General features: G+C 32.2%; 1 protein-coding gene across 1 annotated transcript in view; it reads left to right on the forward strand.

The window, feature by feature from the left end:
- Positions 1 to 1,973: 1,973 nt before the first annotated feature.
- The window catches only part of LOC118197238 (uncharacterized), a 403,557-nt gene continuing 381,892 nt past the window's right edge, over positions 1,974 to 23,638 (forward strand). The window contains exon 1 of the mRNA XM_085820507.1: positions 1,974 to 2,134. The gene's annotated coding sequence lies outside the window, so the exon portion shown is untranslated. The remainder of the gene's footprint in view (positions 2,135 to 23,638) is intronic.

Below are 23,638 nucleotides of genomic sequence, written 5' to 3' on the forward strand. Positions count from 1 at the left end.
CTCCCTGCTGATATAATTATAGCGGACTTGTATTAGGAGTAAAGAGTCCTGAATCTGACTTCTAAGAACGAATGTAAAGTTACTGGTGGCACTTTTCGCTCCCGGAATTTGGTTACATTAGGGGTACTATGAGAAGACGATTTTTTGGGTACTATAGACATGCTCGAGCAGTTTATCTCAGTATTTCATTCTAGTACTCTCGCTGTCACTTAATACACGTTTAAGTATATAAATTTCCCTTTCTGCGAGAATACCATCGATAACAAAACACTAGAAACGATGGCATAACAAGAAATTTAGGCCTTTCTAAGCAAGCTCTCTGCCCTTCTTAAAGGGAAAGATTTCCGCATGTGAGTGAGATGACATTTTTGTATGCCTCATGTTCCCATGAGTATCTTAGGAAAAGACTATTGCAAGGTTGCAAGGTCTTACTTATTGTTAAAATAAAACGCTACGAAATCTTTTTTTTTGGGGGGGGGTGAAAAATAAGAAACAGAGCGCATCTTATTTAGCGCTCCGGCTAGAATTGTAAATTATCTTAAAAATTGAGAAATACCGGAGCTGCGCTCTGCCGCAATTTAAGAACTACTAAGATTTATTGAGTGCGCAGTTTAACTGTTAGTTACGCATTTCTTTTCTCCTTCATTGAAAATCTTTTACTGCTATATTTAATTTAAAACTTTTTAATGGTAATATTTCATAAGAATTTTAGAAATCGTAATTTGTTTCATTGACGATAGAAATATTGCTTTAATTTGTATATTTTATTGAAGGAAAAAGAAAGATTTTGCTCGGCCTACGAGTCCCATGACATTGCAAGATATAAGAACAACTATATATTAGTCTACACTGCATTCTGCAAAAGGGTCTACTCATTTTGTAGATACGAAATACTATCGAATGACTTATGCCGTTGATTCTACTGCGATGACTTGAATTTTTGATCGATTAAGTAGAAGCAGTAGAGTATGTAAAGATACTGGATTTACCAAACTAACTTTTCTCAGGTAACTGACAATTCACCAAACTAACTTTTCTAACTATCTTATTAAACGAAATTTCTTTATCACAATAACATTTGATGATTAAAAGAGCAAGTGATAAGTAAACAGATTTTGCTTATTGTACGCTAGTCCGACGAAGGCAACACTGCAGCCAAAACATATCGCAAGCCGGAGAAAATAATAATAATAATAATAATAATAATAATAATAATAATAAAGTTAACATCTGAAAACAGTTTAAAGTTAAGCAGTTATCCTAGACCGACCAACTTAAAAAACATTTCCAAGGAATTCAGGATTCAAAACATAAAATCTGAAATCGTGTATTTAAAATGAGCTGTGGAAAATACAGTAATGTTAAACTGTAGGAGGGAGGTCTTTCTGTAGCGCTATTTGATTCTAAATTAACTCCAGGCGGAAAATCTTGTATAAACAATAACTGCGATTTCTATTTTATCAGAACTCGAAATTCGCATAGCAAAAAAAATAAAACCATCTTCAAAATATTAAAATGATAAAATTCCAATCATAGAGCGTTAAGCATTTTCATTAAATATATGTTATAATAATTTAAATTTCATTAATTAAAACATATTTGTCTTTCTAGAAAAAAAATCGATGGCAAGCTATCGTAATTTATTCATCTAACCGCTACAAGATATAAAATGCCCGCTCGTTAAATTTAGACGTGCTCTTCACTTTTGAGCGATGATGCGCCAAATATGGATACCTCATTGGCTCGTCTAAGGAGAGAGAGGACCGAAATGAGGGGATGAAAGACTCCTTTTAACAAGGGGTGGGGGAGGAGCCGAAATAAGTAAATAACAAAAATAATAATAATAAGCCCTAGGGGTAGGGAGGCCATGCACATGCCCCTTTTTGTAGCCATTCGGTCGGTCCCAGGCAGTTGGGAGTCGTGTTTACGTCGTCCCGATCGAGAATATTTTTTTTTCCTACTTTCTGTCCAAAGCGCAGGAAGTAACTAACTACTGAGAGTTTAGTTGTGCTGCGTGCAACAGTGTGTTGGTTGCTTCTTGTGTGAACTTCCATATCAAATAATGGATATTATCTATGATTTGAATGATATTTGATGCAGTGCAATGTTGGGCTAAAGGATAACATTTGAAAAGGTGGGGGAATATTTTTATATCGTAAATGTTTATTTTATGTATGTTATTATCATACTAGTTACATAGCATATAGAAAACGGATTTTCAACCAGGGAATTCCTGTCATGGGAAAATTTCATAGTTTCAGGGGGGAAACTCTCAGCTTTTTATTTAGCTGTATTTAGTTTTAGTTTATAAATATAAAAAACAACTTTCATTTCCATTTTGGTATTTATCAACCTTTTCTGTACTTTTTCTTGTTAAATTTATAAAACGCGTTAAAAATAATGTAAATGTAAATAAATGTATATATGTATTTTCAAGTTTTGGGATGTTTCAAGTTTTAAGTTTTTCAAGTTGAGGAATGATCTTCTAGTAATGACGAAAGGGGGGAGGTCTTTAAAGATTAGCCTCTTCCGAGACAACCGCCTATAATATTTATCATAAAAAAGAAAAAGTGTATAATAATTTTAATAAACCCACAGAGGGTAATTTTATGATAATATTGAATATTTCTAATTAGACATCTCATGATTTTAATACATGTTTATTTAAATCAGTCACATAATAAACTAGAAAAAAAATTGTACTTATTGCTTTTAAATCGCTTAGTTTATAACAGTAAACAACTTTACATAATTTACAATTATTTATTTAACAGTAAATAAATCCAGTTAATCTTTCCAGATTAAATTTGAAAGTATCCTAGGCTTTACTGAATGACATATTGAATTTAAAAGTATCCTATTCTTACAGAGGGTGGAAGATAGAAGTAATTTACTTCCGGCTGCGGCAACACATAACTTGCTTTCATAAAGCCGAGTTTGTTGATTAAAATTGACCTTAAACTTTTCCGAATGGCAACAGTATCGCGCGATGGAGATAAAAATGTTTCATTTGAACAGTGTTGCCACTGCTCGCTTTTAAATCATGTAGATTGTAAATCAAATATTTACTAAGTTTAACAAAATATGAAAAAAACAATAAAGCAAATTCGAAATTCGAGTTTTCAAGTGCATTTGCTCGGGTGGAGGACTACGTTAAACAAAACTGGATGGCTCTAGGTACCGTCGTTTTTTACAATTTTACATGTATCCGTGCATGCAAATTCCTCATTATTTAATTTATTTAAAAATAACACAAGGTGATATTATTTGGTGGCAAAAATTTGAAAATTAATATCCCGTTTGAATGAACCAACGCAAAATCCCATTTCGAGTCTAATAGCCACTTTTGGGCTAAAAGACAGATGTAGCCATCAACAATTTATAAATTTATTTATACCTTTTGATGCCACTTATTCAAATTCATTAGAATGGAGCTAATCTCCAATATTTTTTGTTGCCAGAATCATATCATTCATAAAAATTTAAAATAGTTCATTTTTGTACGCTTCTTTTTCGATAATAATTTGAATATAATTTGGATAAGGCAACTTTCGAAATATGCCCTTTAAATTTTAATTTTTTATTTAATTATGCATTGTTAAAATAAGTGCAGGAAGTCGTATTTGACCAAAAAATTTTCGTATGTGACATATTAGTTGATATTACTTGCACATGACCAAGAATACTGGGATAGCTAAAACAAAGTTTTGTTTTACTTTTTGTTAAAATCGTGCAACTTAATTTTTTTTAGCTCTAAAATTCTGTAATTTAATTTTTTTATTTAAATATTATTGCTGCATTATTGTATCTACAATACTGTAATAAAATACTTCTCGTTTAGCTTAAGGAACTGAGTATAACATTTCTGTTAGGATTACGGTTCATTTTAGAAGCTGGCCCATGGACAAAGATGACCCACACATTTCGCTTGGAATGCTGTATAAAATCTTTTTTAATAGTTTAACTGGAATCATTAAAATATTTAAAATAACTGAAAATATTTAGATGCCAAAGTTTGTAAAAGTTTCCAAATATTTAAATATTAGCAGTAATTTGATTATTTATACTTGCTGATGTGACCGTATTCTGTACACACGTATGACTTCCAGAGGGGATTCGTTTGCCGCCTCTCCGAAAGCACACCAAAAAATCTATAAAATATCAAACCACATATAAAAAGTAAATAAAAGCTGTGCGATTATTTTTTAAACACATTTGAAGTCCGACATCATAGAGTGCTATTTACTTGTTTTTCTGTTAGCAAAGATCACCAGTCATGATATTCTAGAACTTTGTTACATTACTCCGTTTACTGTTTTGTAAACAAAATGGTAAGATACCTTAAAAAGAAAAGTACATTTTTAGATCTCAGATGCTGATTAGTATTAAGAAAAAATTCTCTGAAAAGAAGTAAATCTTAAAGTAACTGTGAGGAAAATTCCCAGTAATACTACAATATCTGGAAAGGCGTTCTGAGACTGTGTTGGAGAATAAACTGCAGATATTTAGAGACCGTCTTTTCACATCTTCCCAAACAATAAGAAGAAAAACACTCTGAAATATTTAATTCTCTGAGAGGAACTCTACCTGATTTATGTCATTGTAGTGATCATAATTCAATATTCACTATATTTTTCATTTAAAAATTTCGTCGATGAAAGAAAACAAAGCGAGAATATGAAGTTATTGAAATCTCGTGATTTCTTTCGATAGTCTATTCAAGTGTAGGCGCAACTTCTTCGTCTCAACAATGATCGAGGGCATATGATGGCGAAAGACTGGTAGTTCGACCTGGGGGTCAAATCCCAAAGAACAGACTGTTGCATGAGTGTTTTGGAGGTTTACCTTGTAGAGACATTAAGTATTTTTTAGAAGCAGGAGATGTGAAAAATGTGCAATGCCCTCGCCGAGACTCGAATCTGGACCTCTCGAATATGCTCCGAGTGTGCTACCGTTCATCCCAAAGGCATGCAGGAAGGAGGGAGAAAATACCTTATAACCTTACGTGTAGCGTAAGATATATAATATCGCATTCAAGCAAATTTGACGTGAATGCAAACCTGCACTTTTCATACACGTGATTTTGAGCCTTTCCCGAGAGTCTACGTCCTAGGAGATCATGAGTCCTCTACGAAGGCATCCGGTAGAGATAACGGCAGTGAACCTTGCTGCAATCTAATAAATTTTAATTCTTTTCGCTTTGATAATCTATGTGACTCACCGCTATAAAATTATGTTTCACATAAAAATTACCGCTCCAGCCTCGGACAGACCGTCCTTCTTTAGCAACGCCACTAACAACTCTATATATACAGTACTAATTAACCAAGAATATGCGGTAAGTCTTTCACAAAAATTTCGCTATCCGAAGGCAATCGAGCTTATATCACTGACATAAATCAGATATTCTTTCACTCTTTCATTTGACTCAGACACGGATATTATCCACTTCAGCTAGAATCCCATTTTTTTTTTTTTTTTTATTTGAGCGAACACTAAATCAGCAAAATAGCATCGCGCCTACTTAACATTCTCATTTACATAATCCAGTAACGGGCAAGTGAAGCGACATGAAGTATGGATATGAAAACAAAATTAGAAATTGAAAGCCATTGATGAATAAATAATTATGGAGTACTTAAGACGGAGCGTCTGCCTTACACCTTGGGCACAGCGACAATTTGTCGCTAGCGGAAGCCATCAAATTTTCATTGAGACAGAACTCGGAAGACAGAACTGTAGGTTTTTATACTCTCGTAGTATGTAAAGCAACTTCTCTGTAAGACCTTCGATCGAAAGGTTTCAAGTGTAGTACAGTCAAACATAAATCATACCTTAGCTTTGCTTACAATCACGATTGATTTAAGTCAGTAGTTTACAAAATGTTTGGGGTCGCAATTCCATTTTAGGTTCTAAGGCCGTATTGCCACTCCAAATTCTCAGGAATATGTATTTTATAATATGTTTTTACGCCTGCTATGCAATTTTTCAGCTACCTTTCAAACGCCAAAAATATTTTGCGACCTCTAGTTTGAAGATCACTGATTTATGTGGAAGCAGATTCCATTAACTTCTGACCGACTGCGCGACAATCCCCCTTTTAGTTATATAAATGTAACTTTTGAAATGTTATGTGATGATGATATGTCATGCTAAATACTGTACAGAATCTTTCAAGATACACAATTCCAAATGGTTTATATTTAATTATTGCTATTACAAATAAAGAACTAACATTTCGAAACTGGAGAAGGATATATGTTGTGCCGAATGAGTAGCATCTTTTTATGTATGCATAAATATACTTTATTCCTGACAAATAACTAGGAAATTTGCTTTAAGTGCTCCTAACCGCTCTCTTGTTTCGACGGATGTCTTTGTGAAGAAATAGTAATGAAAAAATGTCTGTATTTATATCATACCTGCGAGACACATGAGTATATAAATGTAACCATTCATATATGGAATCTGAAATCAAATCAAGGTCCGATCCAGTGGCGTAACTGAGGGAGGGGGGGGGGAGCAAACGGCGACACCTATCTCCGGCGCAGCATCCGGGAGGCGCCAAATTGATCTTACGAAATTTCAGAACGAAATGTTTTCCATTCTTGGCAAACAAGAGAGCATTTAAAACCTCAATTGCCCGGACGCCGAATACCGTAGCTACTGTTCAAAACAAGTACAAGAAATTAATGTCTTAGCCTCTCAATTGTTGATACTACGCCTTAAAAATTTATTATTTTTCATTATTTATTACTCTGGTCTGTTTGGTGGTACCTCTTGTTACAAATTTACTCAATTCCTTACTCCCCAAACCTTGGTTTCGTCACAATGTAAAGCCTTAAGAATGTAAGCCATTTTTTCTTCTTTCGTGTCCAAGTGAAAACTAAAGCGAACTTTGCAAACTGTAGCTGTACTGAAAAATTATTGTTAGCTTCTTGTTTACCATGCTTCCGGTGATATTAATAGTTGATTGGCTGACTAATTTGAACATTTTTGAAACAGCAATAAAAATACTTCTTTTCGGTGGTCATTATGCTAAAAAGTTCTTTAAAACAATGGCTGTTCCAAAATAATTACACGTCATAGCGATGTAATATATTTCTTACTAATACTATTTTTTGAGTAACTGTGTAACAATGTATAAAACCAGTGGTGCTCTACTTTTGCTTAGCAAACGAAATTATTGGTCTGTTTTATCAACACTTAACTAAATGAGCTACGTTACAGTCTCTAAATGTAAACTGAATATGCAACGGAAAACTACAAAGTTACTTACATTCCGTAATAATCTTCGGTTAGGATACTGAAGATGTGAAACTTCAAATACAAAAAAACATACTTTATGAAACTGTCTTTACAGTTTTATTTTACTTGCGCTTTTATCATGCAATAAAATGTGTGATGGAGGTTAAGTTCTTGTTGTAAATATGGAATTTAGTTAGATATTTCTCATTTTTCAAAGAAGAGAATTACTTCATTGTAGTAAATACACTGTGTGTCATAAAGGTTTCTTTAATTGTAACCATAACTTGTAATCGAGATCGCGAATGCTAGTCCCAAAATAGCAGGCACCGGTCGTAAACTTGAATGTCATTCAATAAACAGTCAATGTATTCATGAACTGTAGAAGTACTTTTATGTTGTAGTCTATGAAACAAAACGGAGATAAAACGTCTTAATTAAAATAGGAGAAATATTTATTGATTTCTCGTGTGATTGCTGTAGAGAAATTGTTATCCGTTTAGAAAATGTTTTGTGTAGTCTAGTTTTTATTTACAGTAATTTTAATAACTTTGCTGAGCTTTTAAACTATAATTTTTTATTTAATATTAAAATGAATATGAAATAATATGTGTCTTTTACTATAAATGTAATTTTTTCCAAAACCTGTATTAATATCTAGCAAGAATTAGAAATGTAGAACATTACTTTCCTAAATTACGCTTCTTTTGAATCCAATAAGCTATTTTGCATACCAAAGAAAAATTTAAAGAATAATTTGTGTAATACATCTCGATGTTTATAAGTACCACTGACTGCGATTTTGTATTTCGCCGATAAATTGGTTAATTTTGGGTTTGCTTAACTTTTGCTAATTTTTCTCTTTTAATTTATTTTAATTCATCAACATATTGACGACTCAAAAAGTACACTGGGGGCTATAAAATATTTCGTTCAATAAATGGCTTAAGAGATGATGGAATTACATACACATTACGCAACCGTAATCGTAGATACTTATACCCAAGCTTTCTGTATCAATTACGGAAATGCTTAACAGTCTGCTGTATTAATTGCATGAATGGCATTAATCTGCTAATAATTCATAGGCCTCACACAAGCGCTGAGGATATTCTTACATGTAGCTGCAAGTGATTTGCAAAGATTAAAATTTTGTTGCTTATGAAAGAAAATAAATCCGGCGCATCTCGGAAAAAGGGCGGTCAACGGAAGTATGTCTTAAAGAAATTTAAAGGGCAAGAAATCAACAAATTTTATGTACACTCATGACCAAAATTATCTTTACATGTATGAAATCATGTATTTTTCAAAAATTCTTAACTATAATTTTATGAATTTTGTGCAATGATGCAAAACGTCATAACACATAACACAAAGTAAACGTCATAACACGCGTCATAACATAACACAAAGTAAACATTTAAGAACACTACATATGATATAAAACTTTAGCATGAAATAATGAAAATGGTAAGAATATGGTACAAGGAGAGTTAAGACAAAAATGTATAACGCAGAAAAAAAAATTTAATTTATGAATTAATATGTAATGCCATCTTCCTGACATTGTTAACACGGCATTACCCGTGCGACAAACGAACGGTGTTACTCGCGCAGGGTATGTGATACCTAAGGGTGTTTCATTATATTTTCTACCATAAAATCGAAAACGAAAGGTAAAAAAAAAAAAAAAAAAAAAATTAAAAAAGAACGCTACACTTGTAAAATTAGTTAATCGTGCTACTTACATTTATTTTGCATATTTTCTGAAAATACATGCCACGTGTTTCATACATATGTTTTCACACCTTCCACAAATAAATTTAGTTTTTCTATCTTTTCTATTAGGATATTCAGCGCATCTTTTAGATATTACTTTGGCCTTCTTTGTAGGTGGTGCGATGTCTTCATTGAATTCTAATTTTTCTTTTAAGTTTTCATGGAAGCATCGCTGGTTCCATGAAGCTGTTGGTTGCTGTTTTTCTTGTATTCTTCTGCAAGCTGAAATCCCAAATATTTCAAAAATGATCGCCTCGTTTAATGTTCAATAAGTGGTTTCTTAGTACATAAAATTTATTGCAGCAACATTCAACAGGTCAAAAAATATTGCCATATGGGCCACCGATTAGATTTCCAAGGCGTTATATATGTGGCAGCAGTTTTGTCTACAATATCAACTACTCTTTTAGATAAATTGTAGCAAGTTGTTATTTCAGGTTTTTCGGTTCTCCTGTAGATGAGTCTATTGCATCATCATTATGCATAGTTGAACGTAGAACATTCTTATTTTTGTTGGGTATATATGAGAAAATTATTGCGTCTTTTTGGAAGCCAAACATGGAGAAGTAAATCTCTTTCTTCTTTAAATTAAAAAAATTAGAGAAATCTCTCTTTTTCTTTTTTCTTACGGTTCCGACGATATTTCTTCATCCTAAATAAATTTCTCAAATATCGCATTTCTTCTTCATAGCTGCGATAACACGCCATGTCGGAAGACTCATTCATTTCCCCTAAAAGGTTAGGAAGAAACATTAAAAAATTCAGGGAGGTGGGTATTTCATACCCTGTGCGAGTAATGCCGTGAGCCACAGTTTGGGGATTTAATTTCCACCTTCTCTAGAAATGTGGTCTTCAGGGTATTTACACCTCTAGCAGAAGTATGTCTCCATGCAACTGCTTTTCCAAGGTAATCCCCTGGTTAAGATCAGAAGATTTTGCTGGCACGATATTCATTCAGTGTCTTCACTTTCAAAGGATTCATCAACAAGATTTGCTCGATATGAATGAGCATTACCATCCATAAATAAAACGTCAGATCCGTATGTTTGCAGCTGAGGATGGTGGTTCGGTAAAACCATCGAAACTAGTCCTGTGAAAATTTTGTAAATATAACTCTGATTTTTGTTGTTTGACTTCTGAATTAGTATTTATTCGGCGTGTTATTGTGTCTTAATTAAAACTAGTTAGATTTATTTTTTACACGTCTTGCAAAAACTGATTACATTGATTGGATATTTTATGGAATATCATTATTTTTGGGTTTATAAAGTAAAATTTGGACATGAGGGTATATAAGACAATGCAATGTAATGTAGCATTGCATAATGGTTCAAAATTTTGAAACTTCATTTTCAGTGATGAAAAGAAAAAGAAGAAAATATTCTATACTGAAAATTGCTTCCTATATTACTTATGGCAAAACTTCTCAGATCATTTACAAAACATACACTGAAAAAAGTATGTTATTATTGTAAAGTGAAGTATCATACGTCTTGATTTTAATAAATCGCAGAACCATAGAAAAAAGTGCCCTTTGCGAATATAGTCATGATAAGCAACATTGGAGTTCGGTCATGATAATCAACAGTGGTGGAATACAATCATGGGGTAAGCAGCTTTAGGGTTCGGTCGTGGTAAGCAACAGTGTTGGAATGCAGTCATGGTAAGCAACTTTTGAGTATGTTCACGTTAGGCTTAAGTATGACTAATATCATAGGAATAAGTTCCAGAGGCGAGCTCTTTTCAGCAAACGCTCTATAAATTTAGGGCTGATCCACAGCCATTTACGGAAGGCTAATTTTGAAAATACCGAATACTTGCCACATGTCTGGCGAAGTAATTCTTGGAAAATGAACTTACTTATTTATTACTTTTATAAAGTAGAAACATTAGATAATTCCACAGGTTAACACATTAAACACGAAACAAACAATGTGTTCAAGTTTCTTTGCCAAATGCGACGTTTGGTCCTAAGCCTAAAATGTCTGCCAAGTAGCGGAGCTTTACAAAAGTCGAACACTTTACCTATTTTGCTGTGGTTGGTCAGTAAACTTTTGAGCCAAATGACTTATCGAGAACTCTTTTCATAAGATGTGTTTTTTGCCAGACCCAATACCGTTATTTTGCATAGCATTTTTATTACATTTTTCACAAATAAGGAATTAGTTTAAGTTTAAATCTAATAGCGGACTCCTGACTATTAATTCACAGACCCCAGTTTAAGAATCGCATGTGCTGTAACTTATTTATTTTTCACGTTACTTTACTACGCAGTGTTTTAAAAAACATGTGACTCTGTAAAGGAACCACTAGGCTGGTGTGCGAAACGTTGTTTTGGTTGCAATTATATCTTAGCTAACCCATATTACAGAAAACACCTGAGGTCAGATGATGCAAATGTTTTTATATCTTTTTTTTTTTTTTTTTTTTGGGGGGGGGGGTTACGGCAGGATGGATAATTTTTTAAATATAAGTTGTTGTTTTTTTCCTCGGGATGTGTAATATATTCTATCAATATTCTAAAAATGCATTTTTTGTTAAATGTTATTTCCATAAATTTTACATATATTTAAATGAAAGTAAAAGAATAAACAATGAAATTTAATCCGAAATGATTAATTCTTTAAAACATTCAGAGATAACCTTCTGTGCATTATTGTGTGTTTATTGTCAGGAAAATACACAGTTCTTGAGAATAATAGCACATATCATTCACCCAGAATTCTCTATTGACAACTTCTTGCAAAAAATAAGCGAAGGAAACATAATAATCTCATCAATCAGGTAAAATTTTATTCTCATGTAGTTTTCTGGAGGAAAAAAAGAGTATTTAATTAGGCACATTCTGTGGTTCAAAATGCATAAATTCTTCAGGAGGGAAATTTATAATCGTTTCTTTCGAAGCCATATTTCAGCTGTGAAATGAGGGCTTTGGAGAAAAAAAAACTAATCTTCTTTAACTGCGCGATAATTGTTGATTTATTCAGAATGTGACGTAGAAAAGGGAAGTGAAGATGGTGCAGCTGTGAGATTTAAAATGGCTCTTAATGAAATTTATGCCACAATGCACAGAAATACTAAGAGAAATTAAACTTGCAGTCAATCAATTACTTATTTTTTTAACAAATGCAATCTTTTTCGTTTAAATTGGAATTTTATTACAAAATGCAAAACTTAATAATTTAAAGACCCTCCCAAAATTTTGGGACGCTTTCGACTCTCCTATGAGTATTGTCGTACAAACAAGATAGATTTTACTTTTTAAGGGGAAAGGACTATGAGGAAGTATAGAATGATTCAGGAAAGCTCTAAAACCTGAGATCTTATGCTGGAGCATTAGCCTAGGAGGTAATCGAGCCAGGCTTTTGGTACTCTAAAATTTAATTGTTATACTAAGATTCTACTAAAATAATAGCTGAAAAATTCTTCTGTCATTGTCGCTAAAATATTTGAAAAAGTCGTGTTTTTTAAGCAAAGTAGTAGCCGAATGCTTTCCGACTCATATAACATACTCAGTTGAGGGCATATGTGGATGAATTATACTAATGTATGACATTACTTCTCTTTGTGAAAAAAACATTTTCAAAGATTAGATACTTAAAATTTCAGACGAGGTACAAAGTATATATAGAGAAAAACCTTTGAAATCGGTTTTGATGCTGAGGAGCAATCACTTCAGTTTAGGTTAGGTAAAATATTTATGAAAAGCTTAATTATTTCGTTATTAAAGTTGTCTTACAGTTAAATTGTACTCAGTAAAGCTCCATTTTCGATTAGTCAATGATTTATGGAAACATTTTTCGTTTTGTTTTATAAACATACAGGATGTCCCATCAAGACCTCCCCAAATCTGCGCAGCCAGATGCTTTGCTTGGAATACATAAAAAATGCCCAAAGAACTGTACATATACGTCATATCCGTCACATCGGCTATGGTTCCAGCATTATGGAGCTCCAGCTTATTATAGTACTCCTGTAAGTAATTAGGTATGGAATACGTAATGATATAGAACAGACTGGCCACTGAATCGGACGTGGGGATCCGATGGTTTCCTTGTTTTGTGGCAGCCACGATCGCCAGATCTGACACCTTTGGATTTCTTCCAGTAGAGTCATCTGAAGAAATTGGTCTATCAATATCTAGTTACTACACAAGTGACTTAGTTGTTCGTCTTCGTGTTGCGTGTACTCTATGCCGCTGCAACGGTGTAGTCAGCCACTGCACGGAGCACGCACGCATATTTCTTTATGCGTGAGGGGCCATTTCGAAGATCTTTTCCTATGTAAGCACATGCATATACCGATGTTCTGCACCGGATACGTCCTCATACGTTTCATTCGCATTTACCTCGAAAACTACGTTTCGTATAAGTATAGTTCTTGGAAATTTTTGATGTATTCCAAGCTAGGAATCTGGCTGCTCAGAGTTCGGGCCGTGTTGACGGGATATCCACTTACATAATAACTTCAATTTATCTAAAGCTTAATAATATTCAACACATAACCCTCCCCAAAACATTTGTGGAACTCTGCTTTAAAGTGGAGCAAGTTTAGATAAACATATTTACATAAAATATTTTTATTCTTCTAATGAAAAGTATATTAATTGCTATTGGGGAAATTTTGCACGTACTAAAAATATGAGCAGAAATTGTTTCATGTCGTTCGTTCTTCTATCTTAAAGACACATTTTATTTTGTACGTTCACGCAGTACTTGTTAAAGGGAATTTTTTTCATAATAGAGGAGCAATGTTCTTCTTCAAAAATAAAATAATAATACAAAGAAAAACTTATTTTATAGAAGATTTTTTTTTCATGATTAAAACTTTTCCTTACCATTCTTTTAAATAATTAATCTTTCCTCTGTGTGTATACAAACAAAAGATTTGCTGCCTACTCAAGATAATATACCATTAACCCTCCTTTCATTTCCTCCATTCTGTACTACCCTTACCAAATATGTGAACACAAAAGAGAATAAACAGTTTTCGTCTACGAACCTTTTAAGCTACTAACCTAAACAACATGCACATACACACCTGTCATAAAAAAAAAAACGCCTCTTAAAAAACATAGCCGCTTCAGCCATTTATATTGAAGAGTCACCAGCACCTTGCATTAACTGCACAAAGGCTTTATGGCACACTCGAAAACGAAAACTTAACAAGGGAAAAAAAGTCCCTGGCAAGGGAGAACAAAATAAACAAAAAATCCAACTCAATTATCCAACCCACCAGATTACTGTAGCTAAGAGGGGAGATATTTGGGGCATCTTTCTCTTTGTTCGTGCATCTTTCGGACGATTTTTTTTTTCTGTCTACAAAACTTGACCCAAACGTTCAAGAAGAAAGGTGCTTTCTTTGAGTTCTGCATTATTATAGGCACTGCATTTTTGGGAAAGTCTATTTGTGCAGAACAAAAGGCTATGTTCCAACAAACAGGCACCCACCTCCTCAGCGAACTATTCAACCGTCTCCAGTATTCTTGCAATGGAGCGAAGATCCTGCAGTTTGGCAATTAGGCATCCAACACCTCCAGACTAAGGGGTACCGTTCAAGGGGATCATTAAGATCTTCGCCTTTTTTTTGCAGCCGTTCCCCGATGATGACCTTCAAACTTAGAGTAAGAAATGGAGGTGTATATTTCCCTTTATTTCCTATTGATACAGTAAGGGATTTGCAGTGAATGCATTCCTCCGCTTTAATTACTGCCTAGAATCTAGATATTAAATCTTTTACGGAATTTATTTTCGCTATCTCAGCATCAAATCCGATTGTGCGTGAAGATTTGATGCATTTTAAATTAATTTTACAGTCAGAGGAACGAATTTGTTCTACGAAATATATGAATTTGATCAAAGCAACGAAATTCCTTTACGAAATAATTAAAAGCAGCATATCTTTATAATTTCCGGTAAGTCTCTCGCGCTGGAGATGAAGATCTTTCTTCCGTACAGTGTTGCCATTGCTCTCTTTGAAATCGTTGAGTTTGCTAATCAAAAGTTCGTTAAAGTTTTACAAAATTTTAAATAGGTAATAAAACAAATTCGAAATTCAAAATTCGGGCTTCCATATACTCATGTTCGGTTAGAGGACTACGTTATTCAAAATTTGATGGCTCTAGGTACCGTCGTTTTTTCACAATGCGAGAAATGTGCATACATTCATCCACATTCTGCTTTATTTAATTTCTTTAAATATAATAGAAGAGGGTGGATTTTTTTAACGTGTCAACAGAAATCAAACATTAAAAATTAAAATTTACAGTAATCATTTAATATTATATTAGGCATTAGATTTATGACGTAGATGTGGTGGGTTTCCAAAAAATTTATATTTTCTCCTTATAACAGTTATACTTTCATTGATAGTGAACTAGAAAAAGAAAATGAAAACATAAAGAAATGAATGATTAAATAAATGAACAAATAGAAGTAAAAACATAAAAATGATTTAATTTGCTTCGTAAATGGTAAAGCAAGGAAAACAAAATGTACAGTGACGTAACATATTTTAAATTTAAATTCTGAATAAATTTTTTGAATTCTCCATAAATTATTAAATTCATTTAAGTTCCTTTCTTTAAAGTTTATTCAAGTTAAATTTAAGTTTAATTTTAAGTTTATAAGTTTACTATTAACAAAGGTTAATATATAAGTTTAATATCAAGTTATTTAAGTTTATCGTTAGGTTAATATACAAGTTTAATATAAAGTTATTTAAGTTTATCGTTAGGTTATACAAGTTTAATATAAAGTTATTTAAGTTTATCGTTAAGTTATACAAGTTTAATATCAAGTTATTTAAGTTTATCTCTTTCCTCCTTTCGTTTTTGATTTCAGAATTATGAAAAACTATTTTGCATGAATATGGTACTCGTTGGACCGCTAAAAGAACATAATTATAATAAGTATTCTTAAGATTTATGTTTAATTATAATAATCGATTCTACGAGTAATTTATGTATATATTATTTTATATTTAATGTTTGAAATCTAATTAAAGTAGTTGCAGGATCTACAGGAATTAGATTTTAAATATTTAAACAGAATTTCAAAGAATTTTCATGCATTTACTGTTTGTATTTCTCTTGTTTTTGAGAGTTCAGTACTGAAGAATGTAAAAAAAAGAATTTTTATCCCCCTGCGAGAGAAAAAAGTACATATCATTTAATTAATATGTTTGCTAATTTTGGTAAATTGTTGTATTAGAATGCATAATTTTTTTAAGATTAGATATGCATGACAAGGACAAAACACGAGGTCTGAGCAATTGGGGGTGACAAGCAATGATTAAGTGAGAACTCATTCCCCCTGATGAGTCGGCATTGTCTCACTGACTTGACTGAATTTTTCATTTTTTAAAAGTTTTGCATTTAAATTGTATTTGTTTTACTACGACTACCAGCTGTTGCTTGACAGACAATTTTCATTTACCTATTTACCTCCATTCTTCACCTTTTCATTTCATTAAAAAAAATTTTTTTTTTCCTTTTTAGGAAAAAAAAAAAAAAAAAAGAAATTAAAAGTTTATTAATTTTTCCTTTTTTTTTTTAAGTGTATTAATGTTTCTTTAATTTTTTTTTTGTACTTTTGGAATTGGTACTTAGTTTATTGGAATTGATGTTGACTTCAAATTGAAATTCCTAGTTTTGGGCTAAATTTGACTATTCATAGGAGCTATTTTCATTTTATTAATTTGATTATTAAATCTCTGCAGCCAAGGCACAGGATTCTAAAAATAGTCCTACTTTCTATTTTTTTGTTTAGCGAAACTTAATTACGTAAAAATTAATAGCATTCTTATTGCACGCATGACTCTAAACTGAAAACGCACTGGATATTTTTAATTAATTCTGTTTTTATACCTATGGTCGGATGTAAGCCAATTACGCGACAACCAGCGTAACTGGAATTCACATTTTTGTAGGCGTATATATATATCTCTTAATGATGCTTTTCCGCAGTAAAAAAATCTCTACCATTAGTATAATTACCAAAAGAAGTTTCTATGTAACGCTTTACTCTTACGCATGTAAACATTACAGAATTTTTCTCTAAGGGCTTTCTTTACATGTGCGCTATTATGTTCATTAAAAATAAACATTGTGATTAAAAAAAAATCTGTAGCACTGTAAGAAATGCATCCTTAATTTATACAGCTCTCTCTCTCTCTCTCTTTTTAATTACATCTAAATATTAAAGTTTATTTTATTAGAGAACAAGTGTCTATTTATTTTGCTTATTTATTTTTTAAAAATATGAAATATTTTGTTTGGTTGGATATTATTTCAGCAAAATTCTATTTGCAGAATTCAGAGTTGCTGCATTTCTATTTAAGGTGTACGGAACATATACGTGTCCGTGTAATCATTGATAAAAATTACACGTTTCTCACTGAAATGCTGCTAAATTACGATATCTTTCAGTTAACGCACGCAAACTTCATATTCAAAATTAAGTAGAATTCAATTTGAACACTGCCTTGGTTTTACAAAAAACTCTATATGCGTTTCCAAAGAGTCTCTCTTCTTCTTCTCCTGCCCGTCTTTCAAGTATTTCATAATGAAATTTGACATTTCAAGTTTTAAATTTTATATTGATCTTTCATTAATTTAGAAACAGAACCTAAAAGAATTAAATTAAAATTTTCCCCTACCTTAAAATATGGACTAATTTTAGTCGTAGGAAAAAAGTAATCCCCTTAAGAATTTTGGATCAGATCTGCTAACTGAAACAAATTTCTAAAAAAAGAAACTCTTGATAGTGTAAAACGCAAGCGTCTCAACAACACTCCTACCAAAACAATGCACAGCGCATTATCAGATAACCATATACATTGCGCTATCAAAGGAAGCATTATTCATTTGAGACCGCTGGAAACCAGGTCGTAGCTTGCGTAAGTTATAATGGAACATTTATAAGAAATGCCATCCGATTTCGCTGGGAAATGTCTGGTAACATTTCTGCTTGTCCTTGTAGTAGATCATCATCAGAAGTGCGATTTGTGGACGAAATCATTGTTTCGAAGGTCATTTTAAGTCGGGGATCATCTGCGTGTGGGAGTAAAATGACTGTATTCGTCGGAATAGAATAAAATTGCGAATTGTTTCTCTCGTTTGTTTCTGAAAATTTAGGTGAATTATATCTGAAAATAAATAAATAAATTTTGGCACATGTAATTCAATTAATATTATGCAGTTAGAAAGTAAGTTGAATTACTTTTTTTAAGTTAAGAACAGTTTTTAAAAAATAATATGCTGCGTAATTAAACGTTTAAGAAAATTATAGTAGAGCTGCAGAAAATTTTTAAAATCCGTATCATTGGAAATGCTAAAAATATAAGCATTGATACTCGGCTCTGTCTATTCCAGCAAAGTGACACTGGACTCAGTAGTTATTCAACACTATACTATTTAATTACAGAACAAGAATAAAGCCATTTGGCTGAAACAGATATTCTAGTATATGTTTATACGTGATTTCTTTTATCTGCAAAATGCAATTTAGTTCCCAGAATCCTGGTGTTCTTGAAATAGTGATGAAAATAATATGTTTTTGAATTGTAATGTAAAACGTTATATCTTTCACGTTTTTATGAGAATATAGGTTTCTAGAACAATGAGTAAGAAAGAAAGTTTCTGTAATTTTATTTGTGCTTTTTATTGATACCTACAAATGCAAAAACACAAAAATGCTTTTGTAAAATACATTGGAGAAGTTCTTGTAATTTTTAGGAATACCTACAAGCTAGCAGTGTCCAATAAATACTTTATTTTTTTTTGTTAAATCCGAATACTTATTCAGTGCTTTAGTAGAAAAGCAACTGGAACTTCAGAAGCATTTTGTTTCTAAGGCCTACGTCTGCGTTTCTACCTAGGTTTAAATTTTACAAGATTTTCTGTTATAAAGCCCTCCACAAAGGCATCCCTCCTTTAGGCAGATAGCCCTCGAGTGCTTTGTCGTAACTAAATAAGCGAAACCAAACCTTAGCCTGGTGTAGCTTTTTAATTATTCCAAAAAATAATATGCATGGAATATTACATTTTTTTAGTGTTCTGTTTCTCATTCAGAATTTAAAGCTATATGCACAGACATGACTTTAAAAAAATAGGTCATGGAATTTTAATCTGATTAGATTAGTTAATATAGCCATAATATCAACAATAAATATTTTTAAGCTTTTCAGGAATAAGGGTTCAGTTAGTTAACTTCGGTGAAGGAAATATAATTTTCTAACCATAACTACAGAATTTCATACGTATTCCTTGTTTCTTAAATATCGTGTGATCTGATGAATAATCATTTGTACTGCACATATTTATCATTGCCATCATCGCCATAATATACAAAAGGAAAACTTGAGAATAACGGAATTATGAAGACAGAATTTTGAAAATTTTCGCCGTTTCAAGGCAAATTCTATGGATGATGGAATTAAAAACATCAGGTGAATTCAGTGCTCTTAGCGTTCTGCCTATTGTGATAATTTAACGTATTGTTACGAATTTTGTATTAGTTACATATTTTTAGTAGAATTGTAATTAAAATTGTTTTATTTTCCCGTGCAATGGAGCACGTGACAAATTTTAAGAGAAAGCTTGTAGAGACATTAATTTTTTTTGAAAGCATGTAAGATGAAAAATGAGCAATCGCCTTCGCCAGGAATCGAACCACGGACCTCTGGAATACCGATCCAGCGTGCAGAACCACTACACCACGAAGGTGCGCTAGGAAGGCGGGAGAAATACCTTATATACTTCCCCTTTTAAAGGGCGACTGGGGTTTTTAGGGAACCCAGTCGCCAAATCCTGTGTGAGGAGAATCATCATCCAACAACCTTTTAATTCGGGCGCACTGTCGAGACATTAGGTTAATTAGAAAAGCCGGAGAGAGGACCGGCTTCGCCGTTAATCGAACCACGAACTTCTGGAATACCGATCCAGCGTGCAGAACCACTACACCACGAAGGTACGCTAGGAAAGCTGGAGAAATACCTTATAAACTAAGCCGGAAAAGTAAAAATACAATAGCTCGTGCATTTTAACATTGAATAAAAGTTTATCTCCGTAACTGATATTTAATATGAATAAATGTAATTGACTACTATGTTAGCTGTAACCGTAATTCTACTCTTTTTGCTTTCCAGAAATAGCTAGAACTGTCTCGTGCTTCTGATTTAAAAAAAAAAAAAAAAAAAAAAAAAAAAAAAAAAAACTGTAAAAGCCAGAGGGAGAACATCTCATCTTAGTTTTTAGATAGCTGTTGTTGATTGTAGCGAATTCACGGTAAGATCGGACTAGCTAGCTCTACACTTTGGATTGCGTTCTATTTAATGTTTTAGTAGTTTAACAATATAACTACTAATTATATTGCGTGAAATTGCGATATTGTACGAATATCGCTGAGGAAAATTCCAGCTTTGTTATATTTCTTGTGATAAGAATAAATTTTATTAACTTTTTATCGGACTTGTGCATTCAATCTATTAAGAACATGTGCGTATGCAACAGTATCTTCTTTCCTCTTATGGTTCGCTTTTCAGTGAGCTTAATAATTGAATCTATCGATTTAAGTTATTCACATAGATAGACATGCACAATAAATACTTTTGAGGCAAACTTATTTTTTATGAATTTATTTTTATAGATATTCTGCAATAAATATCCTCTGAGAAGAAGTAATTATATTATAAAATTTCCATTTAAGCATTAAATTGTATGTTTAGCCGAAATCTTGGTCATGTTTCTGCTGTTTGAAGGACTTATTTTCCTGAAGACATATTTTCCCTGGTTCTTCTTTTTTTATGCCTTCCTTTACCAGACATAAGATGTTAAGTGCAGTTCTTCAGCCTTTCTCTCAGCCGAAAAGTACTTTGATTAGAGGGTGTAAAATTCCATTGAAACAACAGGGTGGTTCAGAGGCCACCCACTTTCACGATGAAGTGTTTCACCCCCATCCTTGAGTTGTATTGTAAACATTCGGTCCCGTTGAAAGATTTCTTCTAACCCACATTCTCAGCCAACCGCGATGCCCTAGCTTATCCTTACCCTGGCCCCCTTTTGAAAGGATGTTCAAAAGAAAGAAGGGCAATCATCCCTTCTGCCCGCAAAGATGGCTTTTTCATCCACTATCGGATGGACAAACGTTACTTAAATGATTGCGCTTTATCGAAAGAAGAGGATTTAGTTGAAGACTGCTAGAAGGACGTTGGATGAAATATTTACAGTATCTTTACCCTTTTGTCCTCTAATTGAGTAGGCAACAGGAAGCTGAATGAAATTTGACTTTGCAGAATGGTATTTAATATATATATATATCGTTTAGGACATAATATATGAGAATAGCTTGTGCTAGAATTATTTTGTTGTATTTAGCACATTTCAGGTGCATTAACCACTTCTTGTCAATGCTGAAAAAAAAAAAAAAAAAAAAAAAAATTGATATTGTTAACATAAATTATTAACAAGATTCTATATGTTTTTGTTACATATTATTAAACTGTAGAATATTATCGCTTATCTCTACATATAATAAAAGAAAGAGTCTGTGTGGCTTTCGTTCGTGCTGCGCGTAAGCTAATAGACTCAGGGCTACGAAATTTGGTATATAGGTGCGTCTAGACAATACAGCCAGTGCACCTTGTAGATATTTTTTTCAAAATGCGAATCAGATTTTTTTTTTTTTTTTTTTTTTTTTTTTTTTTATCTTTTCGATTTTATCGCATCATTTTGAATAGTTTCATTCTTTTAGAAATGTGGTTTTGGCAACACTTTTTCATTCAGTTATATTCTGGACTGTTGACTGTTCAAAATCAGCACTGTTGCCACTTGGAAAAATAAGGGCGATAATTCTGTGCAGTTTTTAAATTGAATGTTTCTCTTGGATACTGGACGTTTGTTGAGAGAAGACAACGGGAAGTTGGTTAATTTATTTATTACAATAATTAATATTTGAATTAAGGAGTTTTGCTTATTAATTTTGTTATATGTAATAAATTTTTTATGAAGTTATTCTGCTGTCAAATTCTGCGCAGTTTTTAAATTTTCTGTTTGGTATTCCCTTCAGGCATTTTTCCTATACATTTAAAAGCCGGACGAAGGCTGGCCGCGTAGCTGTTAGTATATTATATAGGTTATAGATTCTTAAACACCCTCTTTTTTTTATTTCTGACACAATTAAGTCTGGTTAGTAGAAAAGAAATCATACGAATAAACCATAAAGCATAAATATAACATCGAAAGGAATTGCAGACATCGTTAGATATGTTGCCAGATATGATTTTTTGTTTTTATGTGGATATTAGTAAGACGCTTCGTATCACTTTCCTCAGCGAAATATGACATTTTTATCGTCTACTTCTGATTCTGTGCATAGTTTATGTCTTATGATTTTTTTATTCATGAGAAATTTTCGAATTCTGTTGCTGTTATTCTTTCCAAAAGAGGTTCTTCAACTTGTTAATACCTGCTCTATTGGAAGTCTTCGTATTGTTAACAGGATGCTTCTGTGTATAGTGATTTTCTGTATAGTTATTTCTATATAGTGATTTTCTATATTCTGTTTATAGTTCCTTTCTATAGTAATTCAGTAGTATTAGTATTCTAATAGTAATTTTTTAGTTGGACGGAATATTTTGCATCAGTAATATTGCAATTTATGCAATATGGTTATATATATTGTTCACCTGTACATTATTCTGCATTTGTTAATTTATAAAATGTTTATCGAAGGCTTTTTGAAAATATAAAACATTTATCTGTTGCCATTTACCTACCTATATGCAATGTACATAATTTTTTTGTGGGGCAGAGGATATAATGTTTAATAAATGGTAACGCTACGGTGTAAAATACTGTAACCAAATACCATTAAGGCAATAAAATATGAATAAATAATTCATAATCGATAGATCTTGATAACGGAAAACGCGAATATTAATATTGATAAAAGACTGATTTAAATTAATAAAGATTAATATTGATTCGAAAATAAAAGAAGTAAGTGTACAGAGAAAGAAAAAATTAAAAAAAAACTTTTATTGATGAATAGGTCATTTATTCTTTTTAAAAATATATATTTCTCAAAATAAATATAAAAAAATAAAAATGTATTCTTTATTCTTTTTAAAAATATATATTTCTCAAGAGTAGAAAGTAAATGCGGTATGTGCAGCTTCCGATTTTAAACTTGTGATTCTCTAAAAAAAAAAAATAAATAAATAAATAAATAAAATAAAAATAACAACTTACATCGTTTTTGCAATTATTTCGCAACTCGTATAAATGTCAAAGGAAAACGGGACGCATGTTTATAAAGTCCAGAGTGACATTTTATTAAGCGCATTAAAATTTATTTTTTAGCTAGCTTTCGTTTATTTAAGCTTGTTGCTTTCAAAATACATAATTGTTTTAGTTTTGAATGTGAAAAGAGTTCGGAATGAAGAATTTTAAACAAATAGTAATTATGTTTTTGCCAAAACCTCCGGAGCCTCCGGAGTACTAACTGTATATGCTAATTGCTACATAAAAAGAACTCACGAAATGAATGGTTTTAATTTCTTACATGATAACTGTTAGAATATATTTGTATAACTTAAACTAATGCAAATGATT

This window comes from Stegodyphus dumicola, chromosome 7, assembly GCF_044657685.1.
Source record: "Stegodyphus dumicola isolate Sdum_Otavi_A_Nest chromosome 7, ASM4465768v1".
Lineage (NCBI taxonomy): Eukaryota > Metazoa > Arthropoda > Arachnida > Araneae > Eresidae > Stegodyphus > Stegodyphus dumicola.